This window comes from Megalopta genalis, chromosome 2, assembly GCF_051020955.1.
Source record: "Megalopta genalis isolate 19385.01 chromosome 2, iyMegGena1_principal, whole genome shotgun sequence".
NCBI lineage: Eukaryota > Metazoa > Arthropoda > Insecta > Hymenoptera > Halictidae > Megalopta > Megalopta genalis.
The window spans coordinates 25059283-25079826 of record NC_135014.1 but is presented as its reverse complement, the minus strand read 5'-3'; the positions used below and the strand labels follow the sequence as shown (position 1 = coordinate 25079826).

General features: G+C 37.6%; 1 protein-coding gene across 2 annotated transcripts in view; it reads right to left on the bottom strand.

Annotated features, from left to right (window-relative positions):
* Tmtc2 (Transmembrane O-mannosyltransferase targeting cadherins 2) overlaps nucleotides 1–20544 on the bottom strand; it is a 553554-nt gene that overhangs the window by 358279 nt on the left and 174731 nt on the right. The gene's annotated exons all lie outside the window — the stretch shown is intronic.

Sequence of the window (20544 nt, the reverse complement as noted above, 5' to 3'; positions counted from 1 at the left end):
CGTTCTTAATTTATTAGTATTATTTTCGTTGCCCGAAATTTCTCGCCTACCTATTTTCATTGCGAATGCATAGAATCCGCGGTCTACTAATCGGTAGCAGTGAAATGCATCCACGCAAATGCATCCAAATGCAGCGTTCTCTTTCCTCCTCCTTGCCCTCGCTCCGCGGACTCCTTCCGACCCCCAGGTTCGAAGCCCACGGTTTCCCCATTCCCGGTTCGACGAGCCCGGAATAATTCTTTCGCCGTTCAAACACCGACGAGAACTATAATATTCTCTACTTTATTAACTTTTCTTTTTCCGCTGGCCCGCCGCCTTCGCTCCCTTAATCGAAATAGTTCCGCCGCGAATTCTTACACTTCGCTGAATTTCTCAAGGTACTCGAACTCTTCCGAACACCGGTAGAAAATTCCTCCGCCTCTTTAACGATTCTACCGAAGGCGTCGTTCACTTGTGGACGACGTCACTCTCTCGTTCTACGAGAGGGAAATAATATCGATGGTTTCATCGGATTCGATCGCCTGGAACGACAGCGTACGGCGAGCTCGTTCCGGCTCGCGGCGATGTCCGATTTCTTCGTCCGCGTGTCGCCGATCAGTATTTCGCCTGTTTCTATCGTTCTCATCGTTGTTCGTAGAATTACGAGATACGGTAACGAATTACCATGCTGTCCAAACGTCGTGATAACTTTCAATCGAACGATCCTTTACTTTGTATTTAGTGAAATTCCGAGAGCATTCGTTGTTTTATCAGTATTTTCTTTTTTAAATATCGCTGCTGTACCAATTTTCTGTTTCGCTAAATATTTGTTTAATAGTTATTATTCGCGATTCTTATTCAATTATGCCTGCAATAGTAATTTTCTCTTTCGCTAAATACTTGTTTTACAGTTATAGTCGCGATTTTTATTTGATTATGTGTGCAATAATAATTTTCTCTGTCACTAAATATTTTTGTAATAGTTACACTCGCGATTTTTATTGAATTATGTGTGCTATACTAATTTCCTCTGTCACTAATTATTTTTGTAATAGTTACATTCGCGATTTTTATTGAATTATGCGTGCTATACTAATTTCCTCTGTCACTAAATATTTTTGTAATAGTTACATTCGCGATTTTTATTGAATTATGCGTGCTATACTAATTTCCTCTGTCACTAAATATTTGTTTAACAGTTATGTTCGCGATTTTTATTTGATTATCTGTACAATAATAATTTTCTCTGTCACTAAATATTTTTGTAATAGTTACATTCGCGATTTTTATTGAATTATGTGTGCTATACTAATTTTCTCTTTCACTAAATATTTGTTTAACAGTGGTATTCACGATTTTTATGGAATTATATGTGTAATACTAATTTTCTCTTTCACTAAACATTTGTTTAACAGTGATATTCGCGATTTTTATCGGATTATGCGTTATCGAACACTTGCTGCCAGGTCTAGTACTATTAATGTCACGGATCAATTTTCAAGTACACCTAATAACAAGCTAAGTATTTCAGTAATTTGTACTTGATTAAATACTTCGAAGGGCTGAGCAGGCTTCCAAGAGAAATTGTACCCGCTATTTTAATGAAACTGGCGGCGGTAGGGGGCGAAGCGTCTTCTCTTTCCTCGTTGTATTATTATTGGACTACGGACCTTTATGCAAATGCAACCTTCCGAGGACTAATTGACGAAAACAAGGATTGTTACAGAAGTCTCCTGCTTTAATAAGCGTCGTTCTTAAGCGAAGACGAACATTAACTTTGTTGAAATTTATATTCGGCTCGTTGTATTCAGTGGAACGTGAACATCCGCGACCTTACTATACTATGCATTCATGCGTGGCACCGGATATTCAGGCAATTTTGCTTATTATTAAATTTGTACTACGAAATACAGCGTGTTCCAGAATTATGTTAACACAAAGGGACGATTCCAGAGAGGATTTGAAGTAACTTTATCCTTAGCGAAAATGCGATCCGCGGCTTCGTTTGCGAGATATTAAAGAAAAACAGTGACCAATCGGAGAGCGAGTCTGGCCGTCTGACGCAGCGTTAGTGGGCGCGAGGGCGGAGCGTCAGGCGGATGCGATCTCTCATTGGTCAGCGTTTTTCCTTAATAACTCGTAAACGAAGCCGCAGATCGCATTTTCGCTAAGGAAAAAGTTACTTCAAATGACCTCAGGCACCTCCCATTTGCGGCTGTTAACATAATTATGGTATAATTGTATAACAACGTTTCGGCGAAACGTTCAGAAGACATTTGAACTGCAATATGCTTCTTCCGATGGCGAAGTGTCACGGCAAATTCTTCTGAACTATTCATTAATTTTCAATAGAGGATAAAAATTGCCACTTTACTAATTACTCTTGCGATTTAGAGACGCGAGAAGCTGCCATTGCGAGATTAATATTGAATAAATCTCTGCCCCGGGCTGGAATATAGCTTCGTGCGCAAACTTTGAAGGCAACGGCTATCACTCTGCGATATTGAAATTAGTGTAACGACTAGACTGTGGATATTTGTGGAGAATAAACAGCATTGTGCAACTCGATCATGAGAGATGCGAGTCGGATGAAAACCTCTTTCCTTTTCCGATAATTTTAATAAATTGTACGTAATATGTAAATATATATATATATATATATATATATATATATATATATTCTCAAACATTCTTCTCATGTGTCTACAATTTTGTCACCGACCTTTTTGTCGAAAACGCATCAAATCTGATAATAACATTTCGACAGAAACGTCATTTACCGTCAAATTATTCGGTTCGAAAAAGTTATGCTATCTCATTTCGAAGCGGATAAAATCGAGCGTAACGAATCGCTAAAAAAAAAGTATGCATTTAACTTTTATATTTAACTCGAAAAAAATCTCCTCTCGAAATTGAAGACAAGAGAACACAGTTCGAAAAATCTGCCGAAAAACGTTGATCATATTTCCCGGGGTGCCGTATTTATCGTGAACATTTCACGCGGCTATTGACAACGGCGACGTCGCGTTGTCATCGAACACGAAACACGAATGCATTTGGCGGGCGTTAATATTTATAATAAAGATGATAGTAAACGAATTCGCAACGGTCTCCCCGCGTTTTTAGTAACGAGCTGCAGCGCATCCGCACAGAAATTGATGAAAATATTCGAGCATATTAACAGAAAAATTCGGGACAACGTTACAGGTACTTTTTCACGCTTATCGAATATTTTTTTTTTCGAACACTATATATGTACAGCGCGCTAAAAGCCGAACAAGATCGAGCCGCGTGTCGCTTTTTCGATTTTATCAGGTTATTTATTTGCTTGTCAAAATTATTCCGTTCGTTTGCCGTTCGTTTCGTATGCCATTCGATACGAACGAATTAGCAAAAGATGTCGTCGCGTGGATCGATCGAAATTGGACACTCTGTGGATACCGGTTAAGGAAAGGCTTTCTGCCGTGGAAGAATTTTTATCGACACTTTGACGGTGACATCCTGTTAAGATGTTTCGTGACCGTCGGCGATCAAATATCCCGTCGCGGAATTGAATCTCTGGGAGCATGAATACTTTATCTGCACGAACACGACGAGAACAAATGCGTTATCGCCGCATTTCGAGCCATGAATTCCGAAAGCAGGCAATTCCGTCGATCAACAATCTCTGAAAAACGGTTCCGCTTCGTCGTCTCCTTTAATTCGCCGCCGATGAATCCTATCGAAACAAGCGATTTTCCAAAAAGATTTTTGATTTTCAGGAATTTTCTCGCGGGAACAAAATTCTCCGGCGTTGGAAAAAATTCAAATATTTAATTTGAAATTTTTAATTTCATATTAAGTCTGCCTATATTTAATTCTGTCGAATTTAATTTTCGCTCGTTCGTGTAAGATTTTCCTCTTATTTGCGTGAAAAGGTTAGCAAACACTTCTGTGGAAAGCATCGAAAATACCACGACGTTTTTCGTTTCATTATTTTGGAGAAGTTATTTATCAAATTCGATCGCTAATCATTATAATCATCGATATCATTATCGCGATCAGGATTTACAGTCATTCGAGCACGTTCATGTAGCAGGTTAAATTACTGAGACACCCGCGCTGCTTTGATTCGCTCGATAATAAATGCAACTTTTTATCTCGAAACTTTGATAAAGCTTCCACGGTATTTTCGTTACGGATTGCTTTACAAACTGAACGCCCAGATGAAATTTTCCGGCGGATTCAAAAGGCCGCGCGCGATTAGTTAATTGAAATGTTTTAAATGTGCTCGAGCTTATCCGAATGAGTTGGAAACAGCCGAATCAATTACTCCGCATAGTTTCGGACCGTGGATTTGTACACTTTTTACCGTATGATCGTGATTATATTGATTCGTTTTCATGCATTTCGCCTTTGTAATACCGTGCAAATAAAAACTGCCGGAAAATCGCGTGATGGCTAAATTCTGAAAGCCAACGCGGCCATATTAATTTCGTTTTCGGTACATTATCCTCATTCGTATTGTTATCCTTTCATCGAATTAGTTGGCATTAGTCGAAAATTTCGGTGGAATTATCAAATATTAACAAATTCGCTGGAACTAATTTAGCAAGCTACGTTGCACCAAATATATCTCAGAGACAATACTTATATATTTAAAAATGATACTTAAATATTTAAAAGTAATGCTTAACTATTTGAAAACAATACTTAAATATTTAAAGATAATACTTAAATATTTAAAAGTAATACTTAAACATTTAAAAGTAATATCTAAATATTTAAAAGTAATACTTAAACACTTAAAAGTAATATTTAAATATTTGAAAGCGATACTAAAATATTTAAAAACGATACCTAAATATTTAAAAATAGCGGAGGGCGAACAGTACTTTCGTTTCAATGAGAGAAGATCAAATTAATAGAAAAGTTGAAATGATCATATTTCCAACCTGTTCAAGGTATTAAAAGGAAATACTACATTTAATTCGGACAATTTGCATTCTGCACGAAGATCCACATTTTACCGGCGACATATGAAACATTTAGTTGTATCATAATTCTGTAATATTTCACGTAATAATTAGAACCCTTTTGCGGCGCCATTTCGTCCGCGTTAAGAGTCGTATTACAGACGATTCCAATTAACACTGTCCTACAAAACTTTTATTGTAAAATAATGTCCTAAAAATAATACATCGTTGAATCCGGCAAAGGCGCACCGAGAATTTATTCCGCCTAGCTTCATTGGACGTACGTTACAATAAAAACCGAGAATCAAAAGTACATACAACACATCGTTCCTATCGTAACATTGTTTAATTTGTTGCATACATCAAATAAAGAAAATAAGACGAATAGAAGAAACGCGAAGCAAAAGAATTAAATAAAAATGTAAAGCTGAAAAAGTGTAGAAAATTAAAATTAATATTTCCGTCGACACAATACAAACTTTCACAAACTTTTATATGCATCTGTGTAATATGTTTATTTTGTCGATAAGGTGTTAAAAGTATATTACTTGGATTTTCTGAAACTTTTTAGTTTATCCGAAGTTTATCGAAGGGCCGAGTCAAGAACGGCAAACATTTTTGCTTCGGATTTCCGCGAGATAAATAAATAATGAAAAATAACATTCTCACAGAAATCAAGAATTCGGAAAGTCAGAAATTAAGCCGCTCGACGAGCACGTCGACCAGGGTTCCTCTGCATGATCGTACGGCCCTGGGCGATCATCAAACACTTTTGCTTCGGATTTCCCCGAGATAAATAAATAATGAAAAATAACATTCTCACAGAAATCAGGAATTCGGAAAGTCAGAAATTAAGCCGCTCGACGAGCACATCGACCAGGGCCGTACGATCATGCAGAGGAACCCTCAGCGATCGTCAAACACTTTTGCTCCGGATTTTCCCGAGATAAATAAATAATGAAAAATAACATTCTAACAGAAATCAGGAATTCGGAAAGTCAGAAATTAAGCCGCTCGACGAGCACATCGACTAGGGCCGTACGACCATGCAGAGGAACCCTCGGCGATCGTCGCAGATAGTCGAACGGCCGAGTCGGTGAAGGGTTAATCGCGATGGCGTCGATGGAGCGATGGCGTCGCTAGACGAACGGCAGTCGGAAGTTTCACCGGTCGTAATAAAGCAACCCGGTGAAATTATCCTCGCGCGAGGTAACGCGAAAAGGGGGACAATCGGCGCGGCGTGTGCCTCCCTTTGCTGTTCGCCGGCGCGTTTACGTTCGCGTAACTCGCGGCCCTGCCGGGGGTGAGCTAATCGAACGCAACTGCAACGCCGGCGACGGTGTTATATTATTGTCGTGTGTTTGCATCAAACATTAACCGGACACCGGAGAACGACGCCGCTCGGACGCCGGCTATCGATCTCCGGGAAAATATGCAAAACACCTGGCCGAGCTTCGTGCTCCGCGCAGAGAAACGATCCTTTCTCCCTGCGGCTTCGTTTCACCGCGATCTTCCGACGATCTACAGGTTTCGTGCTCTAGGATCACGCTTTCGCAGGTCACGTTCACGTATTTTCGAATTTCTTTATAATCGCGCAATTTTTTCGATTAACCAGTCAGCGACTGTTCACTGCAAACAAAAACACTGTTTCAACTGTTCAACAATCAGGTCAATTTCAAAGTGAATAAGCTTCGCTAAATTTCTTTGGGATCTCACGAATAACAAATGAATGATTGCTGTGACAATTATTAATATTCCAATTTTTCTACTATTGAATAAATTAAGAAGATATGACCAGATACTTCGAACGTGTCGCGTGATTATTACAGATTTATTTAATCACTTTCACGTATTTTCGAATTTCTTTATAATCGCGCAATTTTTTCGATTAACCAGTCAGCGACTGTTCACTGCAAATGAAAACACTGTTTCAACTGTTCAACAATCAGGTCAATTTCAAAGTGAATAAGCTTTGCTCAATTTCTTTGGGATCTCACGAATAGTAAATGAATGATTGCTGTGACAATTATTAATATTCCAATTTTTCTACTATTGAATAAATTAACAAGATATGACGAGATACTTCGAACGTGTCGCGTGATTATTACAGATTTATTTAATCACTTTCACGTTTTTCGAATTTCTTTATAACCGCGCAATTTTTTCGATTAACCAGTCAGCGACTGTTCACTGCAAACAAAAACACTGTTTCAACTGTTCAACAATCAGGTCAATTTCAAAGTGAATAAGCTTCGCTAAATTTCTTTGGGATCTCACGAATAGTAAATGAATGATTGCTGTGACAATTATTAATATTCCAATTTTTCTACTATTGAATAAATTAACAAGATATCACGAGATACTTCGAACGTGTCGCGTGATCATTACAGATTTATTTAATCACTTTCCATTTGATCCATTGGACAGATTAATTGAACTTCTAACAATTATTCCAAAATAATTTATCGATTCGACTCGCTTCAAATGATTTCAAATTTCCGTAAGCTTTATCGTTGCTGAAGAAACGACAGCAGGAAATTCGAGAAAATCGCGATCGCGTTCTCGAATTATTCGAAATTATATTCCCCGGTATTCCGAGTCGCGCTCCCAGAATTTCGAGATCCGCGAGACTGCTTCGTTGTCATTGGAAGCGTTTTAAATGGCGCCAATAATTCGAGCAAAGCGCAGAGCATCAAGAGAAACGAGAAGCTCCCGGGCTCCACCTGAGCCAGTTTCATCATCCAGACAACGAAACAATGAAATTCTGCTCCGGTTCCTGCACGGTCGTCTCGGTCCGGCGACGCTCCGTTACGTCGCGGCCGTCGCTGTTTTTCCTCGTTACGAGGAAATTTGAATTTTTCACAAGAAGCCCGGCCGGTTCGGAAGCGCAGAAGCAGAAGCAGAAGCGGAAGCAGAAGCGGCGACGACGCGACGAAACATTGATGCTTTAATAAAGCAGCGATGACCGCGGAGAAATGGCGCGCCTTGCTACGCGGCCGACCGCAAGAAATTTAATAACAGAGCGCGGTCGTTCCGCGGTGTTTTTCCGCCGGCAACTTTTTCGGAATTTTATCAGAAAAATCGGACCTGCGCCTGGGGTCGTCCGCTCCGTGTCGTCGCGCGGAATAACACGTGCGCATAACAAATGAACGCCGCCGCGCCAGCCGCGGCCCCGGTTAGACGGAAACAAAAAAAAAAAAGGAAAAAGAAAAGACAGCTTCGGCTGTCGCAGTTTTCGAATGCCGCGCGGAAATGAAAATTTATCGCCGCTTTTTACGCGCCGGAACTCTCGCGACCGAGCGTTAATCGTTCAGCGTAATCTACGCGGAAGCAGACGGAATGATTAAAATCGAACTTTAAATCTTTGAAGTGGCGTTTTCCCGATCCGAACGAATTTTCCTGGTCTCCGAGGAATTTTATATCATCCCGGACCCACATATTTTGTGGATCAGATGGGTTCTTTTTTGTATTTGTTCGTTCAGTTATTTAGCATCGACGGATCGAATGCTGTTTTAATTTTTCTGCGGAAGTAACGGTAATTACTGTACGAAAATAACGATAATTTTTCTACGGAAATGTCGATAAATTTTCTACGGAAATAACGATAATTTTTCTACGAAAATAACGACAATAATAATGATAACAATTATAATATTAATGGCAGCGAAATAGTAATCAAGATGAAAGTTATTTCTTCAATTCTCTGGTAAGCTAAAAACGGAACTGATTGTTTTAATCAGATGTTATCAAGTGCATAGCACTTTTTTCTATTTATAATTTATTTATGCAATATCTAAAAACTTTGTTCGCGATATTGTCGGAGGGTATGCGCACATCGTGTATTTTTAAACAACTATTCAAACTGAAACACTGTTCGATACGTGGCAAAAATGGGAGAAATTGTAACAACACGCACACACGCGGGAATCGTTTCTAATTTATTATAAAAACTCTGTTAACAGAACGATTTTATACATATGTTCTATAAAATCGTGCACAAATAGAGCGACATATACGTCGAGCAATTTAAGCAACGACCAATTAAAGCTTCAACCGAAATCGAAATTCTAAAGAATCTCGCATTCAATAATCGATCGAATCACAGTGAGCGCGGAACGTTCGCTAAAGTATAATTTGGGTGTTTAAAATGTTACCAGCTGGAACCAGTGTTCCCGGTTGGCCGAATTAAAAAAAGACAGAGATATTTAGCACCGCCGGTGATTTGTTTAACCCTAGAAAGATAACCATATGACAACGTACGTAAAAGATAACCATACGCTTCAGAGGCGCATGCTTTTCTAAGGCGTCAATTTTATACTAACAATGGATATTTATTTAAGTTAATCTAGTCATTTTAAAGGTTTGGCATTATTGTAAAAATAAAATGCATTTATATTATATTTTTTTATATTTTAAGTAATTTTAAACTTAAATCACTAGACCTCTATGAAAAATTAACAAAAATCAACAGTCTTCGCAGGCGCCTCTGCGACGTAGGTTATCTTTCTCGGGTTAATGTGTAAATCGATACGCCTCGATTAGTCTTGTTATTTCGTCTTTTTCATGCGCTGTCCATTAATTACGACACGTGTTCTTGTTGTCTATATAGGACAAGCGCGCGCGCGCGCGCATTCAGCGCGACGTCAGTCCGCGGGAATATTACGCGAATTATACGCGGTATTATAATTACACGGTCCGCGATATTTAATCCGGCGTTCGGCTGTATTTTTTTCTTCTACGTGGTCCCATGACTCGCCGCAGCGTCAAAAGGATCTTTCGCCGTTTCAATGGCGCGCGACGCACTCGGGAACGGGGAACACGCGAAATCCGGTAATATCAATCCCTTTGAAATATTCATTGTAAATTAATACGTTCGCCGGTCGTTTTTTCGGCTTCGAAGCCGAACCAAAAGTTCCGTATTCACTGGCCCGCCGCGGCCCGCGTTCTCAGCACACGTCTCGTTGCGAAACGGTTGCATCCGTTGCACCGCGCTCCGAACGATTATGCGAACGGTTTATGATCCTTGAAACAGTTAGGAGAAATACGAAATTACGTTATATGGAACGGAGTTAACGGTGAAAATTGTTCAAGAAAAATGTATCGGTTACGCAGTCGATGGCATTCGATGAATATATTATATTATGCGTTTCTCTGCGATTTTAGTGCGATTCTGCTGAATGATGAATTCTTCAACTATTTAGAGCTTTGAACGATTTTTCGGCGATCGTACTTATGATTTTCTACTTTTATATCATACATCATACATATACATATATACATATGTATACTAATATAAATACTAATATGTAAATATTTGTTTTATATGTATAATGCATAATGTAAATTATGTAGTAATACAAATAAAAATAATACATATTTTTAATTGAATATTTGTATTATATATATAATACATTAACATATTGACATTTACATGTTAGCATCACAATTATACGTCTATAGTTATAATTACACAGTTTATATAGTTTTCATGTGTCTATAATCATATTCACAGAATAATAATTCAGTTACGAATAGAATAAAACCATGCATGGTTTTTATAATCTAAAATATTCATAATCATCGAGTCCTCCTAATCAGGAATTACTATTATTCATATTAATTTTAATATTCATTGTTATCATGTTATTATTACCATTATCGTACCATTATTATTACAATTATTATTACCATTATTATTACAATTGTTATTACCATTAGTATTACTATTATTGTTACCATTATTATTATCCTTATTGTAACCATTATTAATACAATTATTATTACCTTTATTATTACCATTATTATTACCATTATTAGTACCATTATCAATACCACTATCACTACCATTAAGAATTATTATTATTATCATGTCACCTTATAATTTTAGCAGAAACCAAAAGAGCGCATCTTGGCCCGTTTATGCTAAATAACCTAAACCGAACCAAATACACAATAACCGAAGAACGACGAGAACGTCGACGACGCAGCTCCGTTCACCGAACGGGAAATAAGAAACAAGCGACGCTCTTCCTCGTTGAAGGAGAGAGAGACATTGTTCCCTCGTATCGAACGGAAGCTGTCGCCGCGGCATTAAAGAGACCACGGAGACACAAAGCGAGGGCACGCCGCCATGTAAACTCCTTAACAGAAGGCGCGAGCGTTCTCTTTATTCGTCGCTTTTCGCGAAGTCGCACAAAGAGCGGTATCCTGGGTCGCGGCGGCCGACGTCCGCGTCGACGTCGAGCGTCGGGCGTCGACGACGTCGGCACCCGCGCGAAACCATTTCCTCGAGAAAAGTGAGATCCATTTCGCGCCCTCGTTCCCAGGATGACTTCCCTCTGGGGCCGTCCCGCCGCGGCGGGCGAAAAGATGGCCGGGAGCCGCGGGCATGTGTGCTGAACAGGTGAGCCCCGAGGCACGTTCAGGTGCGACTGCATTTGTTACCGAACCTCGTTGTCTGGGCTCTTGATCCGCGGAACGAGATCCGCGGTCTGCTCGCACGCGATAGCGTCAACGACGGAATTTGTCGGCGAATGCGCGCGATATTTATATTTTAATATCGCGTCGGGCTCGTTAGGAAAATTTAGCGATCGCGAAATAAAACTGTGGTATTTCCGGTTTTATTTGAACGGATTTATGCGAATGTGGGTGCTGTTTTATTTGTAGTGGAACGGGTTGAGAAGGTAATGCTAATGTTTAATAAAATTAAAAAAAAATTTATAACATTGATAAAAATTGAAAAATGTACTTTGTCAACGTACAGCGGAATCGAGAGAAAAATTCTTAACATAATTGAAGGTATTTCGAACAATATTGACTATATAAATTCCTTTGTACAAATTTAAATGAAATTTTAAAAAATGGTAAAAATGAAAGAATTTTTAAAATTTGAAAAATGTACTTTGTCAAAGTACAGTGGAATCGAGAGAAAATTTGTTAACGTAATTGAAGGTATTTCGAACAAAATTGACTATTTGAATTCCTTTATACAAATGTGGATGCTGTTTTATTTGTAATGGAACGGGTTGAGAAGGCAATGCCAATGTTAAATGAAATTTTTAAAAATGCTAAAAATGAAAGAATCTTTAAAATTGAAACATGTACTTTGTCAAGGTACAGTGGAATCGAGAGAAAAACTTCTTAACATAATTGAAGGTATTTCGAACAGAATTGACTATTTAAATTCCCTTTTATCTCACTTTTGTTTTGATTCGCACTCGGTCAAAGTGTTCCATATTTTTATTTCGAAAAAGTGATATTGTCGTGTGAGAGGAATGAAATTAATTAATTCTACATACTTAACGATTCATTCAAAATACTTGGAAGTGAGTTTTAATAAAGAAAACGATGTTCTACAATGTTCAAATTATATTCTCGAATTTTTGGGTGACAATAACATTGCTAGTTTTTTAATAGCAGTTGTTAGACAGTTGTTAGGCAGTTGCGAGGGTGGTTAACATTGTATATTTTCTAATAATTCATTGTAACTGTGATGACTGCGAATGTTTCGGCAAAATAACTATATTGAGAAACGATTTATATTATATATAACATTAATATATATAATAAATAAATATATTATATATATATATTATATACAGCTGTTTCTTATTTTAATTTCAAATAGTTATTTCTTATTCTCATTTCAAATAATATTATATTATATTATATATTTTATATGTCAAGGTTGTTTTTTGCTATGGAGTTTAATATTGACACAATTTCAGAGAGGAAAAAGAGGAGCTGAACGTGAAAATATAATTTCGTATCGACAATTAGAGCTTATGGTTCTAAACTTATGGTTCCGCGGACTTATGGCTCGGCGCGTTATCAGCGACCGGGGATCTACACTTTTGGTTCACGCGAGCGATCATTGCCGGCGGGATCGTCCAGAATTCATGGGAACCGAGGCGAAACGCGAAACGAGGCGACGCGTGCTCGACACTGGCCTGTATCAGTCGAGCCTGCAGAAAGTTATGTCTCGAAAATCGCCGGGCACCGGTCCGATCGATGGCATTTATACGCAAATAACAGCCCGGGTACCTGACTTCCGGCCGGACGGTCTTACCGCCGGTTTTATTGCCGTGCCGGCACGGAATTCATGGCGGAAAATAAATTTCGGAAAAGCCAGGTCGTCGCGGCGAAACCGATTCGATTAACTTGATCGTGGACAGGGAAACGCCGCGATAGTTTAGATATTTTAAAGCAGTCTTCGCTCTGCGAAATCGTCGTTTCCGCGCGCAATTTCTGGCACGCTCGAGCTTTTTCAGGATTTCAGATGGTTTCGGGACTTCGAGAAATTGACTTTTTTCGGGGGTTTTCTTGAAGCGTTTTAAGACACGTCATTCTTTATTTGCGTTTTAAATAATTATTTTAATGTCGAATAGTTATTTCTTATTTTAATTTTCAATATCTATTTATTATTTTAAACTCCAATAGTCGTTTCTTAGTTTCATTTCAAACAGCTATTTCTTATTTTAATTTCCAGTAGTCGTTTGTTAGTTTAATTTCGAACAGCTATTTCTTATTTTAATTTCCAATGGTCATTTCTTGTTTTAATTTCGAACAGCTATTTCATATTTTAATTTCCAACAGTCATTTGTTATTTTAGTTTCAAACAGCTGCTTCTTATTTTAATTTCAAATAGTTATTTCTTATTCTCATTTCGAGTAACTACTTTTTTATTTGAATTTCAAATTTCCTTTTCTTTCTTATTTTAATTTCAAAAAGCTGTTTCTTATTTTAATTTCAGATAGCTATTTCTTATTTCGATGACACAAAAAACTATTTCTTATTTTAATTCCAAACCGTTATTTCTTACTTTCATTTTCAAATAACTATTTCTCATTTTAATTTCGAGTAGTTATTTCTTATTTCAATTTCAAGCAGTTATGTTTTATTTTAACACCAATAATTATTTCTTATCTCAATCTCAAACGGTTATTTCACATTTTCATTCCAAATAGTGATTTCTGATTTTTCTGTTTTATTATCCTTTAAACAGCAACTACTTACTATCATTTCAAATAAAATCTGCTAAAGTCCGACTTACTACAATAGCAGTGGAAGATCGCTGAGACGCGTGGTTTAGTACTAGAAACGATCCGCAGAAAGAACAGAGTATGGCAGCCGCACTTTGCAAACCCGAGCCCCGGAGGAGCCTGAATTTTTACTCCTTGGTATAAAAATGGTTAGCTCCTACCCGAGGGAATAAAAAAAAAAAAAGGGAGGTTCGAGCAGAAACGCTCGATCCACAGAATTAAAACTTCGGCGAGGAGGAGCTCGCGGAAACCTCGGCACTTTTCTCCGGGCAACGATCCTCGCGAATTAACACGCCGCGGAATCGCTTTTTAATTGCGTGATAAATGTATTTGGAATCGTAAAACCTCGGCCGAGGGATTTTTATGGATCGTGAAATATTCTTGGCCCTTCGCTTCGTGTATCGGATCGCGCGGGAACTTTTAAAACCGGCCGAGCCGGTAACGGAACTGCAATTTTTATCGCGGTGTTGTGCGCGTTCTCGATTTTTTTTTAGATCGACGTGCCACGGTGTTCGATCGCATCGAAATGGTCCATTTAATGCACGTTCATTTGATGCATTATTGATAATAATAATTTTGCAACGGTGCAGGATTCTGTCATACAATGAAAGTACAATGCATTTTTTAAATGTATAATTTTTTGATTCGACCGAGGATTTGGCGCATTCTTGAGACGAATTAATAGCTGGAATTTGAAGAGCGTGCAAATGTTAGAATTTCAGAATTTGATGCTCGTATTTCTGATTTTAAATAATTGTAAATATATTCATAATTTGCTGAAACTGTTGTGGAAAGAAATCATTTTTTAGTCGTTGCTTCTTAGAAATTGAAAAAATTGAAAAAATTTTATCTCGCACGCTGATCTGTAGCTTATTTTTATAATTATATTCATATATATATAATAATTTATAATAAATATACTAATTTTATTTTACCATTATATATATAATGGTAAAATAATATTAGTATATAATATATATATATAATGGTAAAATAATATTAGTATATTTATTATAAATTATTATATTAATTAATATTATAATAATATTATATTAATTATAGTATATTTATGGTAAAATAATAAAATCTGGAAAATTTAACTGATACCAGTAATTATTATTTTGCATAAATAGTTTCAACAAATATTTTAAACGAATTCGCAATCTATCGGCGAGTGAACGCGTCCAGAAACGATGAAATACAAACATTCGCTGCGAAATTCGAGTCGACGGAAGTGGCTAGAATGATTCGGTCATCAATTTCGGAATAGAAAAACCGCGAGTGTTTTTGGAGGATCCGGCGAAATCGCCTATAGAGTTTTTACGATACACCGAGATATGGGAATACGTGAAACTCGAACACCAAGATGAACTATTCATGCCGCTTCAAAGACGCCGTTCATGCTCGCATTTCGATATCGAATGTCTATTTAACAACCGGCCGAAAAGCATCCATTTTTTTCCTCCTCGATCACTGCGACCGCGGTTATTTATGCAACGTTCGCGTTTCCATGCATCGAGTTATCAAAATGCTCGGGGAGATACAGTCAGTCCTTCGTCTCGCGGACGCTTCCGTACGACGGGACCGTAAAAAGGCATTCGATTAAACTCACTTCCACAGACTTAATTTTATTATCCGTGCAAGGAATCTGCATCTTATAAACCGGGATTCTGATTTCCCCGCGTTTATGGTCCGGCGTTGATCAAACGTATCTCCTTGGTCAATTTTTATGCCCCGTGCGCGACTTACTTTTTTATTTCAATGACCGAACATCGACGGAGTTTCATGGCTAATTAAGCTCTCGTTTTCGTTGTTGAACGAACATCGAAAAAAAGAAACAACAAAATTCTCGGTATTCGAGCCAGACTTTACTGAAACTCGCGCTGGGCACAGAAAATAAAAATTAACGTGTCTTCGATAATAATCATTTTCGCTTGGCTAAATTTGCAGGAAATAATTTATACAAAAAGATGAACACAGAGCAGATTTGAAGCAATCATTCGATTCGATACTTGCTCGAATCCATGAATTCGTCGATAATTCGTTTTCTTTTTAATTTTTTACACTCTAACGCGTTTCATTTATCATCGGAACATATACAAAAAAAAATAGAATTCTTGACACCCCGCGTGCATCTAATCAAAAATGCTTGTCGCATTTACATTCTCTCGTTTCAATTTCTAGCGGACATTGTATCTGATGCACATTTCAAACAATATCTCTTTTGTCAGATAATTTACAAGCATACCACGCATCGCGTCAATTTAAATAGGCGCCGATAATAATCGATCGTGAATAATCGTTCATATTCGAGTACAGTCCGTCGCGTTCTGCAGCACCGATATACAAATTTTTCCCAGTCCAGAGATCCCACGAACAGATAAATACGAACTCATCTTCAAAAATAAAATAAAATAACAATAATAATATAATGATAATAATAATAATAATAATGATAATAATAATAATAATAACAATAATGATAATAATAATAATAACAATAATGATAATAATAATAATAATAATGTAATAATAATAATAATAACATTTAATCATACAGTAAAACATTAACTTGTCAATTACTAGGTTCATTCTGGATTCACTTATTAATTCTAGGTTCAGATTTTCGAGAATTCAATATCTTCGTTTATCAATATTTAAAAAGAACGAAAATGCTCGCGGCGAGTATTGCAACATATTTTCTACAATTTTCATTGCCATTATTATAAGTTCATTTATTTTAGCGTGGGTCGGAGCCGACTGTACCACAACATATTCGCAATATTCAATTTCAATCAATATTGAAAACGTATTCAATTTTGGTGCAACGAATGCGCCAAAATTCGTGCGCCGTTCACATAATTTCTGGAAGAAATAACGCTGCACCGAACGCGTTAAAGACGTCACTGTACGGAGGAAACGCTTCCAGAGCGAACAGCGAAACTCTCGAAGAAGCTGCGACCGCGTCGCAGATCTTCGCTAAATGAAATTTGTGCATTTCCGACGGCATCAATCGAGCAATCACAGATTCCGCCGGGCGTTATGACGTCCGTGGCATTGGCCATTTCCAAGGTAGCTAGACGTTGCGAAATGGCCGAGGAGTGTCTGCACGAGGAAAGTCAAGCCCACCCTCCGTTTCCTTTCCCTCAAACTTGCCCACCCAACGCAATCACACGATCGAGTGAACTTCCCAATCTCGAGTTAACGGTGAACGTTCCTTGGCTTTCTGTTCTCTCTCTCTCTCTCTCTCTCTCTCTCTCTCCCTCTCTATTTCTTCGATCTCCATTGTTTCCCGACTTCCGGACGATTCGTCCCTCGTTTTCGATCCCTCCTCGTTCGTTGCCCGGTTTTTAATTTTCGACCGCTCCGCCGGGAAAAGCGCCGGCGCTTAGCTCGCTTAACGTTCAGCCGAGAGTACCTATTGCGGAACACCGGTGCATCGCGACCCCTATCTTGAAACGGTAGCACAAATACAATCAAAAATAGATGCAGCATGTGAAAGGGCAAATACGGTCGTGCGACGATCAACCGTAAAAAGAAAGAGTGCATTGTGTAAAATTCAGTATGTAAAACTCACGGTTTCATCTTAGATGCGTGTACGTGAAAGTAGAACGACAAATAAGAAACGAAGGAGGAAAAGAAAAAATAAAGAGAAATAGCCGAAGAAAAGAGAAAATGTAATTCTACAGTTTAGCTTAGATTTACAATGTTAATGTAACATAGTTTAAATTATATGTTGCTTATTAACAGATATGAAAGAATGACAGAGAATAGTTAATGATTAAGTATCAATCTTTTCTGCATAAATTAGAACACACAATAATAAAGAAAACAAATATTACACTCTAATAAACCGTTTAAATAAATAATTGTAATTAAGAAGCCGTTTGTTGAGGAAGAAGAAATGCCCCAAATTAGGTACACGGTGTTCCATATCAGCTCCGCGCTCCGCTCTTTCACTCGTATTATTTTTCATTCGCGTTAAATAAATATTTCAAAGTTCACCGCGTAATCTAGGATCATCGATCTATCGAACAGCGGTACGAACGTTCAGCGCCGCTGCTTTCCAGTGATAATAAAATCGACGACGATCTTCCACCCTCTGAAAAGCGTTCCGTAATAGGTACTTCCACGTTATTCGTCCCTCGTTTTCGATCCTTTCTCGGTCGATGCCACGGTTTTTAATTTTCGACCGCTCCGCCGGGAAGCGAGCAGGCACTTAGCTCGGTTAAGGTTATCTGGATCTCGTTTGAAAATAATCCAAGTTCCAGGAGCCGGCGCGGCTCCCCCATTGGCTGCGGCCTCGCGATCTACCTGTCGCAATTAGGGTCGGCGGTGTAACGCGGAGGACGCGATCCTACCGGAGAACGCCCGCAGGCATCGTTGCACTTTCCGGGGCCGGGGCTAAAGAGCCGCCGCCGGTCTCTGAAATTCTTCGGCCGGGGTTGGAGATCTCGAAAGATTGCGCGAGATGCCCTCGCGAAGATTGCGCGATCGACTCGAACGAGTTCGCGAAACTTTCCCGGCCGAACAAAACGACCGAGAATTATACTCGCGAGCCAGCCGACGCGCTCGGGCTTCTATTTAAGACAGCCGAATATGGAACGCCGCCGATGGGATCCGGTGGGAACTGATAGCCAAATTTTTATTTATTTATTTATTTGTAGGAGAACTTTGATCGTTCAGACTCCGTTCCTGTCTGTTATAAAAATATCGGTACTGTTTCTTAGCATCTGATCTTTTATTTGAACATTTTTGCCAGCAATATATTGATTGATTGATTGATTGATTTGTCTATTTATTTATTTATAGTAGAACTTTAATCGTTCAATTTCTATTCCTGTCTATAATATAAATATTGTTTCTGGTACTGTTTCTTAGCATCTGATCTTTTATTTGAACATTTTTGCCAGCAATATATTGATTGATTGATTGATTTGTCTATTTATTTATTTATAGTAGAACTTTAATCGATCAATTTCTATTCCTGTCTATAATATAAATATTGTTTCTGGTACTGTTTCTTAGCATCTGATCTTTTATTTGAACATTTTTGCCAGCAATATATTGATTGATTGATTGATTTGTCTATTTATTTATTTATAGTAGAACTTTAATCGTTCAATTTCTATTCCTGTCTATAATATAAATATTGTTTCTGGTACTGTTTCTTAGCGTCTGATCTTTTATTTTAACATTTTTGCCAGCAATATATTGATTGATTGATTGATTGATTTATCTATTTATTTATTTATTTATGGTAGAACCTTAATCTTCCAGTCTCCATTCCTAAATATAATATAAATATTGACTCTGGTACTGTTTCTAAGCATCTGATCTTTTATTTGAACATTTTTGCCAACACTATATTCATTTATTTATTTATTTGTCTATTTATTTATTTATAGTAGAACTTTAATCGTCCAATCTCTATTCCTGTCTATAATTAACAAATTTAGTATGGTACTGTTTCTGAGCATCCGATCTATTATTCAAACATTTTTACAAACTACGAACATGATTGATTTATTTATTTAGCGGGTAGCAAAACTATATAAAAATATTGCTTAAAAATACCGTGAATTATGTTTGTCAAACGTCATCGTTTTCCTACAATTATGTAAAAGACACTGCTTTAATGTTTGTGTAATCTTCTGCTGAGAAAACCAATTGCACTATTAAAGTCATAAAATTCGAGTTTGCAAAACGATATATTCAACAATTAACCTCAGACGATATTCAAACTTCACCCTAATCTTCGAATAAATTACAGAATTATATTGCTCGATGAAATGAAACTAAATATTTCGTCTTTATAAAATCAGAATTGTTTTCCAGTTGATTCAACATAAGAAAGTCTAAATATTAAAATAACATCGCACAAACTGTATTTACTTCTCGATTCTACAAAATTCGTATTTTTAAATCACAGAACAATATGTTCAACAATCTATTTTAAACAACGTTCAGTCTCCAGTCTAATTTATTTAATTTCAAACGAACTACAGAATTATATTGCCCACAGAAATTGAACTATTTCTCCTTTGTAAATTGAAAATGGTTTTCCAGCGGAGCCAGCGTGAAACGATCGGAATATTAATACGATAATTACAATAATTGCACAGCGATGCTTAAATAATAATAACTGTAATAATAATGTGAACATTATTGCGAATATTAAAAGAAAACGTCGCAAAATATCGAGCACACGAGACGAGGATAAAAAGACTGAGAAACAATAATAACAAGACAACAAGATAAATATTAATAAACGTGAGAGAGCGCAGCCGTATTACAGTCTTTCTTGACTCAATATCGAAGAAGACGTTCGGAATATTTCCTTAACAAGCAGTGCACGATTGGAAAGAACCATTACGCGAGTATTCCTTTAAGGGTTCGCTGTTCTCAGGATATGAAGATCAGTTCTACGTTTCCCGTTTCCATCCTTTCTCCCTTTTTTTATCGAATATAATGGCACGTTCTCTTTTCCGAGACGCGACAAAGGATCGCGGGACGGGATATAAAAGTATACATTTTCGGCCGAGAATGCCGGGAATAAAATAAAATTG